The sequence below is a fragment of the Lepus europaeus genome, chromosome 5 (assembly GCF_033115175.1).
Source record: "Lepus europaeus isolate LE1 chromosome 5, mLepTim1.pri, whole genome shotgun sequence".
Classification (NCBI taxonomy): Eukaryota; Metazoa; Chordata; class Mammalia; order Lagomorpha; family Leporidae; genus Lepus; species Lepus europaeus.
The window spans coordinates 145796285-145816411 of NC_084831.1; positions in this window are offsets into that span (position 1 = coordinate 145796285).

A 20127-nucleotide genomic window follows, 5' to 3' on the forward strand; every position below is an offset into this window, starting at 1 on the left:
TGTGTAATTTATTTCACTTAACATGATATGCTACCCATCTCTTAATCAAAATCAAAAAGTATATTCATTAATAATGGTAATTCTACATACTCTACATTTAAAAGAAAAAAGACATAGATTTCTAGAGCTATCTCCTACACCTTCTATATCAAGAACTACCATGTATAAAGTTAAAAATAGTGAGTCTAGGGGCCAGTGCTGTGGCATAGCAGGTAAAGTCACCAGCTGCAGTGTCAGCATCACATGTGGATGCCAGTTTGAGTCCCTGCTGCTACACTTCCAATCCAGTTCCCTGCTAATGTGCCTGGGAAAGCAGTGGAAGATGGCCCAAGTTTTTGGGCCCCTGCACCCACGTGAAGACCCAGAAGAAGCTGGGCCCCTGTACCCACGTGAAGACCCAGAAGAAGCTCCTGACTCCTGGCTACTGGCTACTGGCTCCTGGCTCCTGGCTTTGGATCAGCCCAGCTCCAGCCATTGCAGCCATTTGGTGAGTGAACCTGCAGATGGATGATCCCTTCCTCTCCCTCTCTTTGTAACTCTGCCTTTCAAATATATACGTAAAGCTTTTAAAAAGTGACTCCAGGAATGGACCTACCAGATAAGATGCCAAAATATTCTATCAGAATACTTGAATTTGATTACCAGCTTTGATTCCTGCATCCAGCTTTCTGCTAGTGCAGACCTGGGAGGCAGAGGTGGTGACCCAAGTGATCAGATTTCTACCACCCATGTAGAAGACCTGAACTGAGCTCCTGTCTCTCAGCTTTGGTCCCAGCCTTGCAGCTATTTCAGGCACTTGGAGAGTGAACAGTAGATGGCTACATTATCACTCTATCTCTTGGCCCCTCAAATAATAATAATGATGATGAGTCTAAGACACCAGTGGAATCATAACAATGCTTACTATTTGTTTACTGTTTCAAATATATGAATGGTTAATAGACATAAATGTATTTGAGTTAAAATTCTGAGAGAGAAAAGTAACTAAAATTATATTTTTTGGTTTTCAAATGAAGGAAGTCAAGTGTTTGATAAGGTTTTACTTTTTAAGGATAACTTATTCATGAATTGTATTTACAGCTAAGTTTTGCTTATTTATTCTATTTGAAAAGCAGAGAGATATAGAGACAGACAGAGAGCCCTCCCATCCACTGGTTCACTCCCAAATATCTGCAATAGCTGGGGCTGGGCCAAGCTGAAGCTAGAAACCTGGAATTCAATCCAAGTTTACTACATGGGTGGCAGGGACCAGCTTCTTGAGCCATCACCGCTGCCTCCCATGGTGCCCATTAGCAGGAAGCTGGAGTTGGGAGTGGAGCCAGTACTCAAATTCAGGAACTGCCAAACGGGACAGAGACATCCCAAGAAACAGCTTAGCCACAGCACAAAATTCCCACCCTCAGAGCTAGAGCTAAGTTTTGAACCCTAAATCAACTTTAGAGTGGAAAAGGCACTAATATTGCAGAAACACTATATCAAGTTACAATTTAGACAACACAATCTCACCAGAAAACCATATTCCCCCAACAGTAACATAACATAATATAATAAGTTTATTTTTCTGCCCTCTATGTGAACACCTTTTCTTTTCTACTATATGAATTTGGGTGGAAGCCAGAACTACTGTCCAAGGAGGCTAAAAAGCCAAATATTTGATATTTCAACCTCTGCTTTGGTATGGATGTAAGCGCTTACCCTGCATTTAGTGACCAGATGCTTCTGTTCCAGGCCTTGGGCACGAGCACTGGTGTGACAGAGGTAGGAGCAAGGCTGATCCCCTCTGGCAGCCCAGGTAGAAATGATGTCTCTACCAGAGCAAGGGCGATGCAAGATGCAAGTGTAGCCTTTGGTACTCCTCAGAGGAAGCAGTGGAGACCCCTTAAGCCTTTCATGGCATGGTTTTGGCTGTGTGACCTCCCTCATTCTTACCCATTTGCAGGGTCCAGTTCTATAGTTCTCTAGGGATTCTGTAAATACCAAGTAGGCTTTTCAGAAATTATTTTCTTTGCCTAAATTCACTATATTGATTTATTTGGTTATAATTATGAACCACAGGGCAGAAATATGCTTGTATCTAATTAATAGCTATATAGCACAGGCTTAGTTTTATCTAGCAGGAGTGTTTCACTTGTATCATGCCAGTTGCACTCTAGTCATTTTGGGAAATGGCACTTGCATTGCAGAGTGGAAAGGTTTAGGAAACAATGCATTAAATTGTTCATTGATTGCTGTTATGTTCATGATGTTTTGTGTATACCTTCACACTCTGCAGTAAAACCTTGCCTATGACCTGAAAGTTACGTACTTTACTGTCTCTACTATAATTTTTAATGTGCTTCTAAGGGGTCCTATCCTGATGATCTCTTAATGTAAACAACAGTAGCTAAGGAGGAATTACCAGGTTTAATTTTATATATCAACACTCTCATTTTCTTCCTGCTTTCCTGAGGAAAATTTCTGCAGTATTAATGCTGTGAATTAAATGGATGTCATATGAAAAGAGTTTCTATGACTTTATACCCAGGTTTTTTCATTTTTAGGATACTGAAAAAATACATTTTCTGCAGAGCTTTTGGGTAATATGGCAATTTGAGGGATCAAGAAGAGCTGTCATTTTTTATGTTAAAGCAGCTAAGATTCTCCTGTATTCCCATCACTGAAGGGTGGAAGAAAGCAGGAGGATGATGCCATCAGCACCGTGTGAGGCCAGGAAATTAGTCATGACTTTCACAGATCAGACATCATCAAATAAACAGATTGTCCAGGACTTCAACACCATCTACTTTCTAAATTTAAACATGTGATAGGTTCTCAGTGTTTGCTCAGATATGCACTTTAAGAATCTTCACATTCCTTCTTATACACACCCCAGGATTCTGACAGACGTGAAATGGATGCATTAACTAAAGGCAAAACAACTATCTTTTCTGTGAGCAAACTGGGATAGCCTGTTGCATCCTTTGATTCATGAGCTAAGAAGACCATCATACAACAAGGTTTCTGCCTGAAGGGATGAGGATATGTTTGAATCAAGAGGATAAAGACACATCTCATGATTTTTAAGAACACATATGTTTGGGGCCGGAGCTGTGGCACAGCAGGTTAACACCCTAGCCTGAAGCACTGGCATCCCATATGGGCACTGGTTCTAGTTCCAGGTGCTCCACTTCCAATCCAGATTTCTTCTATGTCCTGGGAAAGCAGTAGAGGATGGCCCAAGTCCTTAGGCCCCTGCACCCATGTGGGAGACCCAGAAGAAGCTCCTGGCTCCTGGCTTCGGATCAGCACAGCTCAGGATGTTGCAGCCAATTGGGGAGTGAACCAGCAAATTGAAGACCTCTCTCTCTCTCCCTCTCTCTCTCTCTCTGCCTCTCCTCTCTCTAGGTAACTGTGACATTCAAATAAAAATAAATAAATCTTTAAAAAAGAACACATGTGTTCTATAAAGAATTAGAGCTAGGGATAGCGGTGGACAATTGGGTGCAAATACAAGTCAATGCATCATCAGACTGTTGAGAGAAACTTTGATCATTAACTTTTTGCAAACTTTATACGAGATGTTAAATGGTGTTGCTTCATTGGTTGCTATAGAAACATAACAGAATCAAATCTAATAAATATTGACACAAAAAAACTAAGGATGGTTTACAGGCATTCCAAGACTAGTAAATAAAATACTGGTTTCCTAGAGTTCATTATGACCTTACACATTCTTTGCTTATCATGTTATGATAATTCTTTGGGATCAGCCAATATAGACTCAGTCTAGAGAAGAAAATCTTTTTTTAAGCAAATGCAGCCTCTCAGGGAGTAGTAAATTTGGTGATGGAGGCTATTTGTGCTTCTCATGAAGCAAAAAATACACAATGCAATCACATCAAGCTAAAAAAGCCAGGGAGTGCAGTGGAGGATGGCCCAAGTCCTTGGGCCCTGCATCCCATGGGAGACCAGGAGAAGCACCTGGCTCCTGCCATCGGATCAGCGCGGTGCGCTGGCCACAGCGCGCCTACCGCGGCGGCCATTGGAGGGTGAACCAGCAGCAGGGGGAAGACCTTTCTCTCTGTCTCTCTCCCACTCTGCCTGTCAAAAAATTAAAAAAAAATCACAGCAATGCAAATAATCAACAGAGAAGGGTCTGTGTTATGGCATAGATTAAGCCATTATCTGTGATGCCAGCACCCCAAATGAGCTCTGATTCATGTCCTGGCTGCTCCACTTCTTATACAGCTCCCTCTGATGTGCCTGGAAAAACAGTAGAAGATAGCCCTGGTGCTTGGGCTCCTGCTACACCCATGGCAGACCTAGATGGAGTTCCAGGCTCTTGTCCTCAGCGCTCACTCACTCACTCACTCACTCTCTCTCTCTTTCTCTCTCTGTCCATCTTTGTAATTTCCAAAATTTATAAGAATTTTTTTCTACTCAATAGTAAAAGAAGCTAAATAACCTGAGTCAAATGGCTTGAAAAAAAAAAAAAAACTTCTCCAAATAAGACATAGAAACTGCAATCATATATATGTAAATGTACCCAATGTCACAAATCATCAGATAAACAAATACCACCATGAGGTTATCAGTTCAAAAATTGGGGGATGACAATAAGAATATTAAGACAGGTGTTAGAAATAACACGCAGAGGCTGGTGCCGTGGCTTAACAGGTTAATCCTCCGCCTTGCGGCACCAGCACACCAGGTTCTAGTCCCAGTTGGGGTACCAGATTCTATCCCGGTTGCCCCTCTTCCAGGCCATCTCTCTGCTATGGCTCGGGAAGGCAGTGGAGGATGGCCCAAGTCCTTGGGCACTGCACCCGCATGGGAGACCAGGAGAAGCACCTGGCTCCTGGCTTCGGATCAGCGAGATGCACCGGCCGCAGCAGCCATTGGAGGGTGAACCAACAGCAAAAAGGAAGACTGTTCTCTCTGTCTCTCTCTTTCACTATCCACTCTGCCTGTCCAAAAAAGAAAGAAAGAAAGAAAGAAAGAAAGAAAGAAAGAAAGAAAGAAAGAAAGAAAGAAAGAAAGAAAGAACATACAGAAATAGGGGATGCAGAATAGTGCATCCACTATGAAAAATAGAATGGAGATTTTTCAAAAATAAAAGTAGAATTACCTTGTGGTCTAGCAGTCCTACTTCAGGGTATATACTCAAAAATTAAATCAGAATCTTAAAGGGGTATTTGCACCCCGTATCCATTACAGCATTATCACAAAAACCAATAAATGCTAGTCGACAAATGAATGAATAAAGAAAATGTGGAGTATATACAAATAATGGAATATTACTCAACCTAAACAAAGAAGGAAAAGCTACCATTCTGCAACAACATGGATGAATTTGGCAGACCTTGTACTAATGAAAGAGGCTAGCCACAAAAGGATAAATATTGTTTTATTCCATCTGTGTAAAATAGTGAAACTCATGGAAGCAGAGAATAGCATAGTGGTTCACAGTGGATGGGAGAGGAATAGATGGAAAATTGCTGTTCAGTGGATGCTATAGTCTGAATATGCTTCTTAAAAACGTTATGTCGTGGGGCAGGTGCTGTGGCTTAGTGGGTAAAACTGTCACCTGTGGCACCAGCATCACATATAGGTTCCAGGTTGAGTCCCAGCTGCTCCACTTCTGATCCAAGTGTACACAAGCTAGAGTAATCATCACCAGGCATATGCTCAAGAACAAGAAACACAGACCCTCCGAATTTCTAAATCTGATTTAAGTGTTGGCACCCTAGAAAAGAAGAGCACACACAGCATAATTAATTAAGATGACTTTGCTTTTAGTATTCTATAGCTCAAACTTTGGTAATATTCCAGTGATACTCATTTGTAAAAATAAAGCTTATAACACTGGTTAAGCAGTGATTCCAAAATGTAAATCTATACCAACACTAGAAATATGTATAGACCTTTTCATCATTAAACAATTGTATATCCATACTCCTGTTAGGCTAATCATTTAGAGGTTAGCGGAAGCAGTCAAATCTGTTTTCTAAAGAATATAGCCCCTATAGCTGGAGGAAAGAAATTTAAGTTATTTACATACAAAAAAAGAAAAATTGAAATGAAGTGATGGCAGTAGGCTTTCAGTTTTAAAAAAATTGGTAGAGTTCAACTTTCAGAAACTTAAAGAATAAGATATCCTGAAAACTAGTTAGCACCTCAGAACAGCCAGAAAGGCAAGGTAAAATATATCAAATATTTTAAATTTATAGCTGGATTCATAATATCAAAAGCTATCCAAGGACCAAAAACAACATACACTAAGAATTAGAATTGATTAGAATTGACATTTTTTACCCTGGAGGCATCTTATAGAGATTTGAATTACAGCAGTCATACAAAGACAGAAAATAAGGCTATAGGACAAAATGAGAAAAAATGTACTATCACACATAAGGCTTGGATCCTAAACAGGTACATACCTTGTGAAAGGATGACTTGAAGAAAAATCTACCCGTGGTAAGGAACAAGAAAAGTGAGATTGTATGCTTCTGTATTGATCTCTTGAGATGTTCAAAAACTCCAAATGCATCAACAATCACAATAAATATAAGTGTACTAAATAAATCCAAATAAATTTTCAGCTTGAATATGAAAATAAAAGCCAACTATAAAAAAAAAACACGTAGCATGTGAGAGGAAAATTGGCATAAAAGGAGGGAAAATATGGTCATACAGTATTAAGTAAAATAAAGTTGAAGTAGGTGTACTAATATTAGGTTAAAAATATTGAAAACAAGGAATATTATTAGAGATAGTCAATACCTAAAGACAGAAGTACAATTCACCATGGAGCCATAGCAGACCTAAATTTATATGCAAGTTATATCATGGCCTCACCATATAGTTTTAAATTGACAATTACAAGGATAAAACCACAAATCAACACTCATTGTTAGTGAAATATATTTTTATAAGAAAAGGGTCTTATTTTTAGAAGATTAGGGTCTGCACTGTGTAGTGGGTCCAGCATCCCATATTGGTGAGGATTCAAGTCCTAGATGCTCTACTTCCAATCCAGCTGCCTGCTAAGGGGCCTGGGAAAGCAGCAGCAGATGGCCCAAGTGCTTGGGCCCCCAAACCTGTGTGGGAGACCCAAAAGAAGCTCCTGGCTTCAGATCTGCCCAGCTCTAGCCTTTGCCACCATTTAGGAAGTGAACCAGCAGATGGAAAATCTTTCTCTCTCTCTTTTTCCTTCTCTCTCTCTCTCTCTCTCATACACACACCCACACACACTGCCTTTCAAATATATACATAAATCTTTTAAAAAAATCAAGGAAACAAGAAATTATAGGGATACATAATATTTACATAATATCATTAGCAAGGATGAATAAATATATTTAAACTACCAAACTTGGCAAATCAAAGAAGTCATAATGGAAATTGAAATGAATGATAAATAAACTATTACAAAGGGAAATTTTAAAAAGTCAGTAAGGAAAATAAAATATTAAATTGCTGCTATAGGAGAAAGTGAAAATTAGTCATTTACTTAAAGAATTTAAAAGTATAATAAATCCAAGAAAAGTAGACTAGGCAAAAACAAGGATAAGTGTATACAAATGTATGCTAGGAATAAGAAGTACCAGAGGTAACAGCTACATATCTCTTTAGTTTTAAGGGAAAACTCTGGCAAATTAATCATGAAAAACAGAGAAGTTACAAATCATAACTACAAAGAGGAGAAAGAAAATAATAGAATACAGCAGAGATTTAAGAGTGTAGCATGAAACTTCATTTTGCTAAACTTGAAATTTTAGACAAAGTGAAGGATTTGCTACATAAATGAGTGTCAGAAAAATGTTCAAAGGATAAATAAAAACTCTATAGTACTTGAAGAAATTGTATCAGCAATATGGCAGACTGCATTATTGATCCAGTTTTTGTGTTGCATCCACTCACCGAGCCCTCTGGCAGGATAAGCTTCTGTCTGACCAGTGTCGTGTGAGCAGGACTGACCTATAACATGTCAGAGAAGCACCTCTCTTCATCTTCTCTGGCCTCACTTTTTCTGTTTTTCACTTTGGTTTATTTCATTTCAGTGTATTCAGTGTTCAGGACTGAGTACAATTCTGATTCTCTGCCCAAGTGTCTATAATGAGTTCCTGTTCATCAATGTATCTGAAATCTAAATTATCCTTTTGTTTGAATGCTCTAGTTTTCACCAGAAGCTATTGTCCTGATCACTACAATCATGACTGAACAAGTTTTTCCATGGTGAAAATTAAAAGTCTGCATCAAAGCAAGCCTGTGACTCTTAGGTTAACTATCTATCTCCTTCCCTGCCAGCTTCTCCACTGATGTTAATAGCTCAACTTCTCTACTCCTGTGCTTCTTCCATTACAATAATTCCGCAGCAATTCACAATGTAGCTTTCTTCTCAGCAGTTGGGCAGCTGTGACTCACACCCTGCCATTAATTTTTATGAGTCATGGATGCTGGTTTTCCATTTCCTCCCACACATGGTTTTCTAATGCTGATACTGGCCCTCTCATGCCACTTCGTTTATTTTCCCTATTTGTTAGAAGGTCAACAGTCACTCAAGGGAAAGGATAGAAGTCTATAATTTCAGTTTGAGTCACATATATGCAAAAAGAAAACTTAGAAATCCAAGGCACATCATCAATTCATCCTTGAAATTCACTTTGCAAATCAAAGCCCAGGATTCTGCCTATGTCAAATGAAGGAGACAAAATTCCACAATTAAACCCAAACCATGCCAGGAAGCATCTTACAATCTTCAGTTGATAGAAGCTTATAGTGGCAACCAGCAACTGGTGTCAAGCATCTGCTGTTGCTGTAAAAAGGCAAGCAAGGGACCCTGGCCTTTAGGAGACCATGAGGAGCTCTGCTAGAGGGTCACTGCAAATGCACTGGGGGCAGTTGCCCCACTTAACGACCGCATGGACTAAGCAGTTTCTACTGCCATTAACTCTTTAGTCAACATTGTATCTTATCAGATGGAAAAGCTGTGTTTTTAAATACTCTTGTGAGTATACATTCTTGGCCTTGAAATGGAAAGAAAAGTAGAAATCCCTAAAATGAAACAAAGCTAATATCCAGAATAGGATTCTACTACAAGGAAGCTTGGAAACCTGTATCTTTCCACCAGTTTCATGAAGATTTCCTTCACAGCCTTACTGCTTGAAGAGTAGCCTTCCCACTGCTGGGAACCGATTGGAAGTAGGCAGCATGCAACACTGGTATTTCTATTTAGACTTCAGCAGGGTAAGGATCTAAGACTGAAATGACCTCATTGGTTTAATGAAGAATGGAGAAGTGGTTTCCGTAGAGTTGAGAATGCACACCAGGGTAAGAAACCGTATTAGACTCCTCAGCCCCAAGTTCCAAGGAATAAGACTTACAGCATCCCAGAGCTCCCAGTTTGTGGATGAGCAACATGAAGCTATAGTGGATCTCTGCTGTGTTTGCCCATTCTCCTAGTGAAACACTCTGCTTTCTTGTCCTCACTGTAAGTGGATCTGTAGCATTTGAATCATAGGTGCCCTCCTCCTCATCCTGCCCTCTCCAAAGGATGGCATGTCTAGCAGACCATGACCACCAAGTGCTTTCCCTCAGGAATCCAAATTGTGGGCCAAGTCACCTCTAGGTCAGTGTCTCAGAGGGTTCGATCCATTCCTGACACAAAGACCACTGCAGCCACCAACTATCCCAGCCTTATGGTTCAGCTTCACCTTTGACTGTGAGATCCATCCTGCCCACTCTCAACTTAACTTTGTATTATGTGAGACAGTTGTTTTTGGTTTTGCAAAGAGACTGATACAGAGACTTGGTGAATGGCAGAGAGAAAACCTCACTTGTTTGCAATACAAAGCTTGTTTTATAAGTGGGCAGAGCAGGTGGCCACTATGAAATGTAAATGACACCATTACCCAGCCATAAAGTGTACTTCCAATGAAGTAACCCTGCCCGAAGGTGGTCCTCTGTAAATGAATCTGTGACGTCACTCAATGTCAAGTTACTTACTCCAATGTTTAAGGAAGATTGGAGTTGCTAAGCAAAAATGTAGAGACAGGAAGTGAAGGACAGATGGAAGGTAGGTTTTGCAGTGGGCACTCTAGGAGAAGCACAGGTGGTAGAAGGACACCCGGTACAAGGAGGAATGCCACCCTGTGGCCTGTGGCTCGCTTCACCACACCTTAGTACTCCATCAGATCTTCCTGAGATCCTCGCAGCCCTACTGGTGAAGCCTCTGTCAGCAGTCTGACCCAGCTTCTTTCTCAGTCCACATCCTGACAGGACTTAGGGTTTATGTTGAATACAAGTTTGATCACTGCACATCTGATTTATCAGTGCTTCGTGGACTACAGGATAAAACTCAAACTTCTTGACATGTCTTTGAAGGTCTTCCCATCATCCTACTTCCCAGCCTCTATCTAGTGATTGTCCCATGTCCACCTACCTTCCAATTATACTCAACCACCTGTTCCATTTACCCTGTGTTTGTGCCTTGGCACATATTTCCCTCTATTGAGACAGACGACCTCCATTAGCCTGCCCCATAGATTTATTTAATTAGAAAAATATTTTGTTTTCTCTGATTCTTTGGGAAAAGAAAAAAAAAAAACCTCCCTCCAGGCACAGAATTAATCAAGTCTGTTACCAGGCGGTTCAGGGGCGTCTCAGCACCCACACGGCCCCTGCCCCTAGATCCCTGCCAAGCTGCCCTGGCCATGTCTGCCCAACTCGGGGCCAGAGCCTGCACAGCTAGGTGGGGAGACCCCATGGCAGGCACATGGGGAAAGAGGCCAGGTTCTTCCATGGAACACCAGAGCCCTGGGCCACATGTGGCAGCTGCACTCAGAGCTGGAGCCTCACCTGCTGCTCATTACACAGTGCCCCGAGTAAGTGCCTGGCACCCCGAGCCTGGACGCCTCACCCAGAGCCATGGGGTCCGGGCGCAGGGAGCACTTTTGGGAGAGAAGCCACTCTCTCTGCCACCTCCCCCATGACGGCAGCCTGTGGGAAGGGGCAGGGACTGGGGTCAAGCTGTGACCACACACCAAGGCCTGGGTGGCGTTGGCTGTGTGCCTTGTCCACCCTGTGTCGTGACCATGCCCTGGGCATCCTGGACCCTTTGCAGGGACATCAGGCAGCAGCCCTGAGCCCCCGTGGAAGTTGGAACACAGAACTCCTGGGAAGGGGTGTGGTCCATGTGATCTGGGCGGGGTCAGGGCAGCGGCCTGGTTCTCAGCCCTGGAGAACCAGAGGGGTGTGGGCCCTGGACCCCTCCCCCAGGTCATGACAGAAGGGCCACTGCCCAGCGAGAACATCAGGCACATCCTGTCTCTGCTGTGGACTCAGGGACACCCACCCCCCCAAGCTGGCCAGAGGCTGTCAGGCACAGGGCGGGGGACAGGGTGGGGTCAGGGCTGCACAGGTGGGGGTGGTGGACTGTGACCTGCCCACCACGAGGTCCCTCTCGCTCTGGTTTCTCCAGGGGCTATCAGGGCCTCCACTTGGGCAGGCCTGGGTCTGGGCCCTGGGTCCACACCCCCTTCCCCCTGGGGCACCAAGAGACCAGGGGCCCCGCAGGCTGGTTCAGGAGCTGGCCACCATGGGCCTGTCTGCACCACTGCAGGGCCAGCTGCTCCTGGTGAACCGGTGACCGGAAGCGCTTCGCCTCGAATTCCTCACCAACCCCAGTAGAATGGGGCCTGGGGAAAGGGGGGAGCAAGCTTTAGAATCTGCCAGAGGGCCCTGCCATGGCCAGGCTTTGAGGGGCTTGGGGGCCCACGGCATGCAGACCGGGTGGGCGGGAAATCAGAGACCGTGCCCAGCCGGCTTCCCCGCGGGTGCAATCCGGAGCATTCTCCATGGTAGAGCGAGGGCCCAGTGTACGGCCTCTCCATCCCAGATGGGATCCTTGATCAGCTCCCCTGGAAGCAGCCACAGCCTCCCGGCCTCCTTCCTGGACCCTGGGCAGGGCTCAGCCCACAGGAGCAAACCCGCCCACCCAGGGCACCTGGCAGGGGGCTTCCAGGGAAAAGCTGACCCAGTAGTGGGAACTTCAGAAACCCAGCCCCCACGGCACCTGGCCCCCACCCCGCCTGGAAGAGGAGCCCCTCAGGGCAGAGCTGTGTCCCCCAGGCTCATCTGTGGAAGCCCTACCCCCAGCACCCCAGAATGTGGCCGCAGACAGGGCCTTCACGGGGACACCCCATGGGCTGTCTTGGGGGCAAGGGGGGATGAGGCCTCTCGGGGTGATGGCTGAGGACCCAGGGGGCCAGGACAGGGGCTGCAGGGGGAGCCAGCCCCACCCCGCTCTTCACCTTGAACTTCACCTTAAACTTCAGCCTTCAGAGGTGGGAGCCGCAAAGTGCCCAGGTCGCCTGGGCTGCCCCCACTGCCACCTTGTGGCTTGAACCTAACAGGGACCCAGGCAGGCTCCATCATAAAATCAACGGTCAGTGCCTGTCTGAAGGCCGACTTGTACCTATGACCTGTGACCTGACCTCCAGCCTGCCACCTGCCCAGAGCTCAGCCCTGGAGGCTGCAGGAGGGAGGACCCCTCCCCAGGGAAGGTCCCATAAGGACATGGGACCCAGGTTCAGCGGGGACCAAGCCCTGTCATCTGTCCCCCAACCTGGGCTCCCCACTGCCCTCCTAGTGCCCCTGGGAAGCCCCTGGGCAGAGCATGGATGTGAGGCCAAGGGGAGATGTGGCTCAGAGCTCAGGGGTCACAGGGTGGCAGGGCTGTGCATCCTCACATGCAACTTCCGGTTGGCACAGAAAGACTTAAATGTCCATGGAACGGCAACCCCAGCACCGTCCAGCATCCAATGTCCAGCATGGGAAAAGGGCACCCCCCCACCCATGCCCCATGCTGACATCTTTTGCAATTTCTTTCTTGTTTTTTTGAAGATTTTTTATTTATTTGAAAGGCAGAGATAGAGGAATCTTCCATCCTCTGGTCACGCCCCTAAATGGCCGCTCTGGTTGGGAATGGGCAAGGCCAAAGCCAGGGGCCAGAAATTCCATCCGGGTCTCTCATGCAGGTGCAGGGGCCCAAGCACGGGGCCACCTTCCACTGCCTTCCCAGGAGCATTAAATGGAAGATGGATTAGAAACAGAGCAGCCAGGACTCAGCTGCTTAACCACTGCCCTACAGCACCGGCCCCAAGTCAGCCACGAGAATGAAGGGCCCTGGGTGAGAGATGGATCATCTGGATGTCCTGGAGGGAGCCAGGGGGGATGGAGCAGGGGCCTCCAGAGACCAGGATGGCCAGGCAAGAGGCCCCCTGGATCCTGCAGGAGGCCCAGCCCTGTCAGGCTCTCAGACGCCAACTCTGGTTTTCAGACCCCACGTCTGAGGTCAGCTAGCTCCGCGGTCGCATGGTCTTCCATTCACATCGATGGAATGAAATTCCACCTGTGACAATGTGGTAACTTGGGCTGTTCCTCTGGCTTTGGACACTCCCTGCCTCCAGTTCCAGGGGCCATGCCCAACACCGCCTGGGGACGACCTCAGTGGCGTCTTCCTGGAGGCAGCACAGAGAGCCCACCTTGTCCAGAGGGGCCCTGGGCCCAAAGCCAGCCCTGTCTCTCTGTCCCTGTGCTGCACCCACAACCCAAAGGCCCCAGGGTGCCTCCCACACTTGCAAGGGGCCACCTGCTCAGGAGAGGCACTGGGCACTCGTCCGGGCCCCTGAGGCCACCACTTTGCCTCTAAGAGCCCCAGCCAGGAGAAGAGGCCGCCAGCCTCCACCCCCACCCCTGCAGACCCCCAGCGCAGGCATGGAGGAGCAGTGACTGGACCTCCATTCAGTGCTATGGGGGCTCAGAGGCCCCCTGCTGTCCACACCCGCCCCCATGGTCAGGAGCTGGCTGCCATCAGGGTCCCCACAGTGGACGCTGTGCAGACCCAGCCTGGGGGCCTCTGAGCCAGAGCCTTCCCACCCACAAGCGCTGGGACTCTGCTGCCAGGCCTGGGCCATTGCAGTGACCTTCCAACCCATGTCAGGAAGGTCAGAGCTGTGTGTGGAGCGTGGTCTCCCTCTGCTTGTGGTCTTGTGCAATGACAGTGGGAGGGGGCCCAGTGAGGCGAGGCTCTCCACCTGGCCACAGACCTCCTGCTGTGGCCAGGACAGGGTCTCAGATGCCCCCTCAGCCTCCGAGGACAGGCAGGCAAGGGACACAGGTCCCTGGGGCCACACCAGCCCTCATGGGAGGAAGACGCCATCATTGAGGGACAACCCAGCCCACCCATCCCCCCTTGCCCATGTGAGCAAACCGAGCCCCAGGCCCCAGCTTCCCTCCAGCCCTGTCCAGAGCATCTCCATCCACAGGGTGCTGGCCTGGGGCAGCCTTGTCCAGAGTGAGGCACCTGACCCCATGAGGTGATGCCTCATTGGGTGGGGCCTGGACACTGCCCTCTCACTCCAGGAGCAGCCCCCGAGTGGGCCCAGAGGTGCACTTGCTACAGTCCCAGGCTTCAGTTCCCCCTGTCCGTGTTGCTGGGCCCTGCAGTCCTGTTCTGCCCTCTCTGTCCACCCACGTTCCCTCCTCTGGCTGCAGGGGGCTTCGAGGGGTCAGCAGGTCTGTCTCAGGCCTGGAATCAGCAGCATCAGTAGCCGCCCAGCCCCTACACCTGCAGATTCCTGGCTCTGGCCTGGGCCCCTTCCCCGAGCCTGGGCCTGGCTGCACTGCCCCCTGCAGGCTGAGCCTGGCTGGAGCATTTGGCTTTGGGTCCCACCCTGGGGCCACCCCTCAGGGCACCAGCATCCAGCCTGGCCTGGATAAACAGCTTCTGTCACCACAGTCACTCCCCAGTGCCAGAGACCTGGCTGGTGGTCTGGGAAGAAGCAAGAGGTCGGGCGTTTGCCTGTCCCACCGACATTTCTGCCCCCACTCCGGTGCCCCTGGGGACTGCAGGGTGCAGGGGGCCAGCAGGAGCTCCAGCCAGGCTCAGCACCTGCACTGTGACCACCACCCCCTTGCCAGAGGCCAGGCGGTTGGACACAGAGGTCTCAGGACCCTGGCCCTGGTCCCCCACCTAAACCCAGGTCAGCTGGAGGAGCATGCGAGGCCCCCCCACCCCCAGCAGTCTCCACGGGGGTTCTCTGGGCTTCTCTTGGCCCTGAGGCTGGAGCTGGGGCTGGGCTGGGGCTGAGGCAAGCCTGAGCTGACCAGAGCACTTCCTCAATGGGCCCATGCACCTCCACCCCCGGGGCAAGGTGAGGCCTCCACTTTCAACAAGCAGAGCCCTATGTGGAGCCGCCTAGGGGCCCTGGATGGGGATGGCATTGGCCCGAGCCCAGGCCCCTCAGAGCCTGGAGCCCTGTTCCAGGGTGGGGATGTGGGAGTGGGGTGGGAGTGTGTGGGGGGGGAGGAGCCCTGGAGGGCAGCTGGGGCAGGTGCAGGAGAGGAGCTCCAGGAGCGGGCTCCTGTGTCCACCTTGGGGCTCAGGGGTGCCCCTGACAAGCAAGGCTGCCTGCAGGGCGAGGGCTGTCTTGGGGCCTGGGCAGAGCCCTGGCTGCTCCGTGCCTGGCTTCCCTCCGGGAGGGGCAGGGGGTAGCCCCAGGGCTACGGGGGAAGCTTTGCAGTGTGGAGCTCCCTTTAAGAGGAAGAAGGGAGGGGCCAGTGCTGTGACACCATGGGAAAAGCTGCCATCTGCAGCACTGGCACCCACGTGGGAGCTGGTTCAAGTCCCGGCTGCTCCTCTTGATCAGCTCTCTGCTATGGTCTGTGAAAGCAGTAGAAGATGGCCTGAGTGCTTGGGCCCCTGCACCCATCTGTGAGACCTGGAGAAGCTCCTGGCTCCTGACTGCTGGCTTTGGATCAGTGCAGCTCTGGCCATTGCAGCCAATTAGGGAGTGAACCAGTGGATGGAAGACCTCTCTGTCTCTGTCTCTCTCGTGCTCTCGCTCTCTCTCCCTATAACTCTGACTTTCAAATAAATAAATTTTTTTTTTTAAAAAAAAAAAGCTCACAGGAAATGTTAGGAATGTGCAGGAAGTGCATACCCAGCTCTTGTATCCCTGGTGCTTAGAGAAGCTCAGGGCTTCCCAGCGAGGAGGATGTAAGGAGGCAGGTGAGGCTGGAGCTGGGAAGGGGCCAGACCCTGCCTGGGCACCCACCATGGGGACGCCTACCTGCCCGAGCCTGTAGGTGGGCCCAGGACCCCATTGTGCTGGCTGTGGGGGGCCCTGCCAAGGCCCACGGCCCACTCAGAACAGAGGTGCCGCCCACCTGTGTCAGAGCTGGCACAGCAGGCCCAGGCCTGCCAGCGAGGGCCTACTTGGAAAAGTGGGAGCAGGTGGGGGCCCCTGCAGGCTGCCCGTGACCCAGCATCCCATAATACCATGCAGCTGTTAGGAGCTAAGACCCTGAGGGAGCTGTGAGGATACAGCCATGAGTCTGGTGCCTCAGGAAATCAAACTCGAGTCTGTTACACCTTGAGTTGGGATCAATAATTCAATTGCTCCATCTACTCGAAAGGCAGAGCTGCTTGGAAGCTGGGGCGGTCCCCGGCAGAGCTGTGAGCCGCACCGAGCTGTGCCGAGCTGGGGTACAAGAACTTTTCCAGCTCCGGGGTGAAGAATCTGGGAAAACCCGGAGAAGGTGGGAACTGGACTCCCCAGTGAGGGTGGGCAGAGCCATCACACCCCTCACCTGGACTGAGCTGGTCGCCCACGCAGGTGCAGAGCCAAAGGACTTGAGCCATCTTCTGCCGCTTTCCCAGGTGCATTAGCAAGGAGTGGGATCAGAAGTGGAGCAGCCAGGACTCGAACCGGCACCTACATGGGATGATGGTGTTGCAGGTGGAGACTATGGTCTAGCACTACAGCACCAGCCCCTAAATAAATAAACAAAACATGGCCAGGCTGCAGCCCCCTGTGGCCTCCCTCACTCCTCACTGACTCCTCCCTCTGATTTGCTGACTGGGCTCCCTCCTTGCTAGCCCCACCCCTCCCCTTAAAACCCTACCCCCTTGCTGACCCCGCCCCTCCCCTTGCTGACTCCGCCCTTGCACCTGGAACTTGGGCTATTTCTGCCTGCCCTCTGGGCTCAGGCTGCCACTCCCTGCCTAGGGCTTTACCTCCAACTAAACACAGGTGCACAGAAGTACACAAAGCAAGACAGCCCCTCAACCGTCGGCACCAAAACTCCCAAAATTCACACTGAAGTCAAGGGCGTCTCCCAGGGGCTCTGGGGGCAGAGGGCATTTTCCAAGAGAAGGGGTCATGGAGAGGCCTGTGTGGGGCCTGGGAACACCACATGCATGGCTGGTTCAGGCCTGTGTGGCCCGGGGACCAGGCACAGGTCTGACCACAGGCAACTTGTGTTCCCCCTCGAGCTTCATCATGCACTGTCTTCCAGCGGCACTGCCCTGGCTTCAGCTGGGGGAGCCTGGCCTGCCACACCCTCCCTGGGCTGGGCCCGCTCTGCCTGCCTCACTCCTGCCCTCTGCACTGTGCTGGCTCCCAACAGCGAATCCCTGGGACCCATGTCACTGCGGCCAAAGCCGACCGACCTGGGAAAGGGCGGCCCAGGGGCACTGGCCTTGGTGGGGAGAACTCACGGGGGCTACAAGCAGAACGGGGCACTCAGAGGCCGAGGGTTCACAAGGTGGTCACCTGGAGGGGGCAGTTCCTGCTGGCAGCAACCGGAGCTTCTCTCAGCTAAAGGGTGCACAGGTCCTACAGGAGGGAGGCAGCTAAGGAGGGCTGGTGTATTTGCAAGTCAAGGTTCCCTGGGAAAAGGACGCCCAGAAATCCTGGGGGCTGCAGGGTCTCGTGGGAGGCCATCAAAAACTTTCCAGTTAAATCGTGGCTCACGGGTAAGGCTGCCACCTGCGATGCCGTCATCCCATATGGGTGTTGGTTTGAGAACCAGCTGCTCCACTTCCAATGCAGCTTCCTGCTGTGGCCTGGGAAAGCAGTGGAAGATGGCCCAAGTGCTTGGGTCTCTGCACCCACATGGGAGACCTGGATGAAGCTCCTGGCTTCAGCCTTGACCACTGCAGCCAACTGGAGAGTGAACCAGCAGATAGAATCTCTCTCTCTCTCTCTCTCTCTCTCTCTCTCTCTCTCTCTCTCTCAACTCTGCCTTTCAAATAAACAAATAAATCTTTAAAAAACAAAAGACACAGCTTGGGGGGGGGCAGGCACGTGGCATGGCAGTGAAGCCACCACTCGGGACCCTGGCATCCCACACTGGAGCTCCTGTTCAAGTCCTGGTTGCCCCGCTGTCCATATTGCTCCCTGTTAGTGTGCACCCCGGGAAGCAGCAGGTGATATTTCGAGGACATGGCCCCTGCACCCACGTGGGGGAAGCGGAGGGAGCTCCTGGATCCTGGCTTCAGCACCGCCCAGCTTCACGGGAGTGAACCAGCAGATGGAAGATCTCTCTTTCCCCATTTTAAATAAATTTTATAAATAAATAATTACAAAACAATAGCAGCCTGGGGTGCAACCCAGTCCAGGGAGCGGCTCCTGCCCCTGTGAGGCCCTGGAAGCTGCCCTCGGTGGACTCCTGGGCTCAGTCTGGGAACGAGTTGTGGAGCATGGAGCTGACAGAAGCAAACGCGTTCCTGACCACCCAGAGTGCAGACGGCAGACTGGCTGGCACTTCCAGCCCCCACCTACAAAGGTGGTCACTTAGGGGTGAAGAACAACTGAGGTCCCAGCTCTCTACATGGGCCACAGCTGTCCACCCAGGTCCTGGCTGTCCACCCAGACCCCGGCTGTCCACCCAGGTCCCGGCTGTCCACCCAGGCCAGTCTCCAACTCTGCAGACGTGGCCAGGAAGACGGTGATGAGAAAGGAGGGGCCCAGCAGCAGAGCTGGGACTGTGTCCCCATGGGAGGCAGGCACATGGCCAGTGGGCTCCTCGCTGGGGTGACCCCGCCCCCAGCCAACAGCTGCCTGGGGCCAGGTGGGCTGTGAGCTGGTCTGCTTCAGGGCAGCCACTGTGTGGGGACAGATGCCATGTTCCTCCCAGGGTGCTGGGCTGGGACTGGCAGAGGTTGGGGTGCCGTGCGAGCATAGTGGGGTGGAATGTGTCATCTCCTGTGTCCAGCTGTGGGACACAGCTTGGCCCATGGGAGGGAGCACAGTGATACCTGCCCTGGCGAAGCCACGCGGCCAAATATTCTGCAGGTCCCAGCTCCACCCTCCTCACCCCCCACCCCCAAGCTTCCCAAGGACACAGCTGCAAAGGCCCAGCCACTCCAAGGGCTGAAGCCCAGCATGGCTCTCTGTGGCCAAGCCCTGGGCAGGTGGGGCTGCTTCCTCCCTGGAGGGGCCTCTCTTGCCTCCTCTGCCTGCTTGCTCCCCTCTCACCTCTGCCCCTCCTGCCCCGCTGTGGCGATGACCATGTGTCCACCAGGCCCACATGCACACTGAAGGAAGCTCCTGGTCCCAGATGTCCACCCAGAGCCATCAGTAAGGGATCGGGGCATGGGTGTCTTGGGCCCCCTCCCCCTGCCCACGTCTCAGCCCAGATGGCCAAGCACCTGGCTCTGTATACAGTGGACAGTTGGTGTGGCCATGGTGAGCGGGGTGAGTCGATGCCAGCACACAGGCTAAAGGCCTGGCCCTGTGGTGAGTGGCCGAGAGCTGTAGGACAGCAGCAGGTGGGGGCCTCCATGTGTGTGACAGCGGGGAGCCTCCTGTACCCAAGTAGGGGCCAGCAAGTGGCCCCAGAACCCACAGATGCCCAAGGAATGAGCCGTGTCCACTCCCCCATCTCCAAGACACAGCCACATAGCTAGGAAAGGGCACTGCACCTGTGCCATGGACACTGTGGTGGCCCCAGGCCTGGAGGCTCCTTGCACAGGGGCCAGGGACCCTGAGCTGTCTCTGCGACCCTGGGGCCCACAGCCACCTGTCCACCTGTCACTCAAGTGCTCTGCCCCACTGAGCCCATGGGCAGGATGTGAGCAAGAATGGAGGCCCAGACCTTGTCCCCATCACAGTGGTCCTCACAGGACAACATCATGCTGCCCTGGCCACAGAGAGGACATGTAGAGCCTGGATGGTCAGGGAGGGCTGCCTGGAGGCAGGGGCCTGGGGCCCTGGGCTAGAGGAGAAAGGTCCCTGTCTGCACATCTGAACAGTGCCCTGTGCCTCCCTCACTGGGACAGGGACTTGCTCTGCTCCC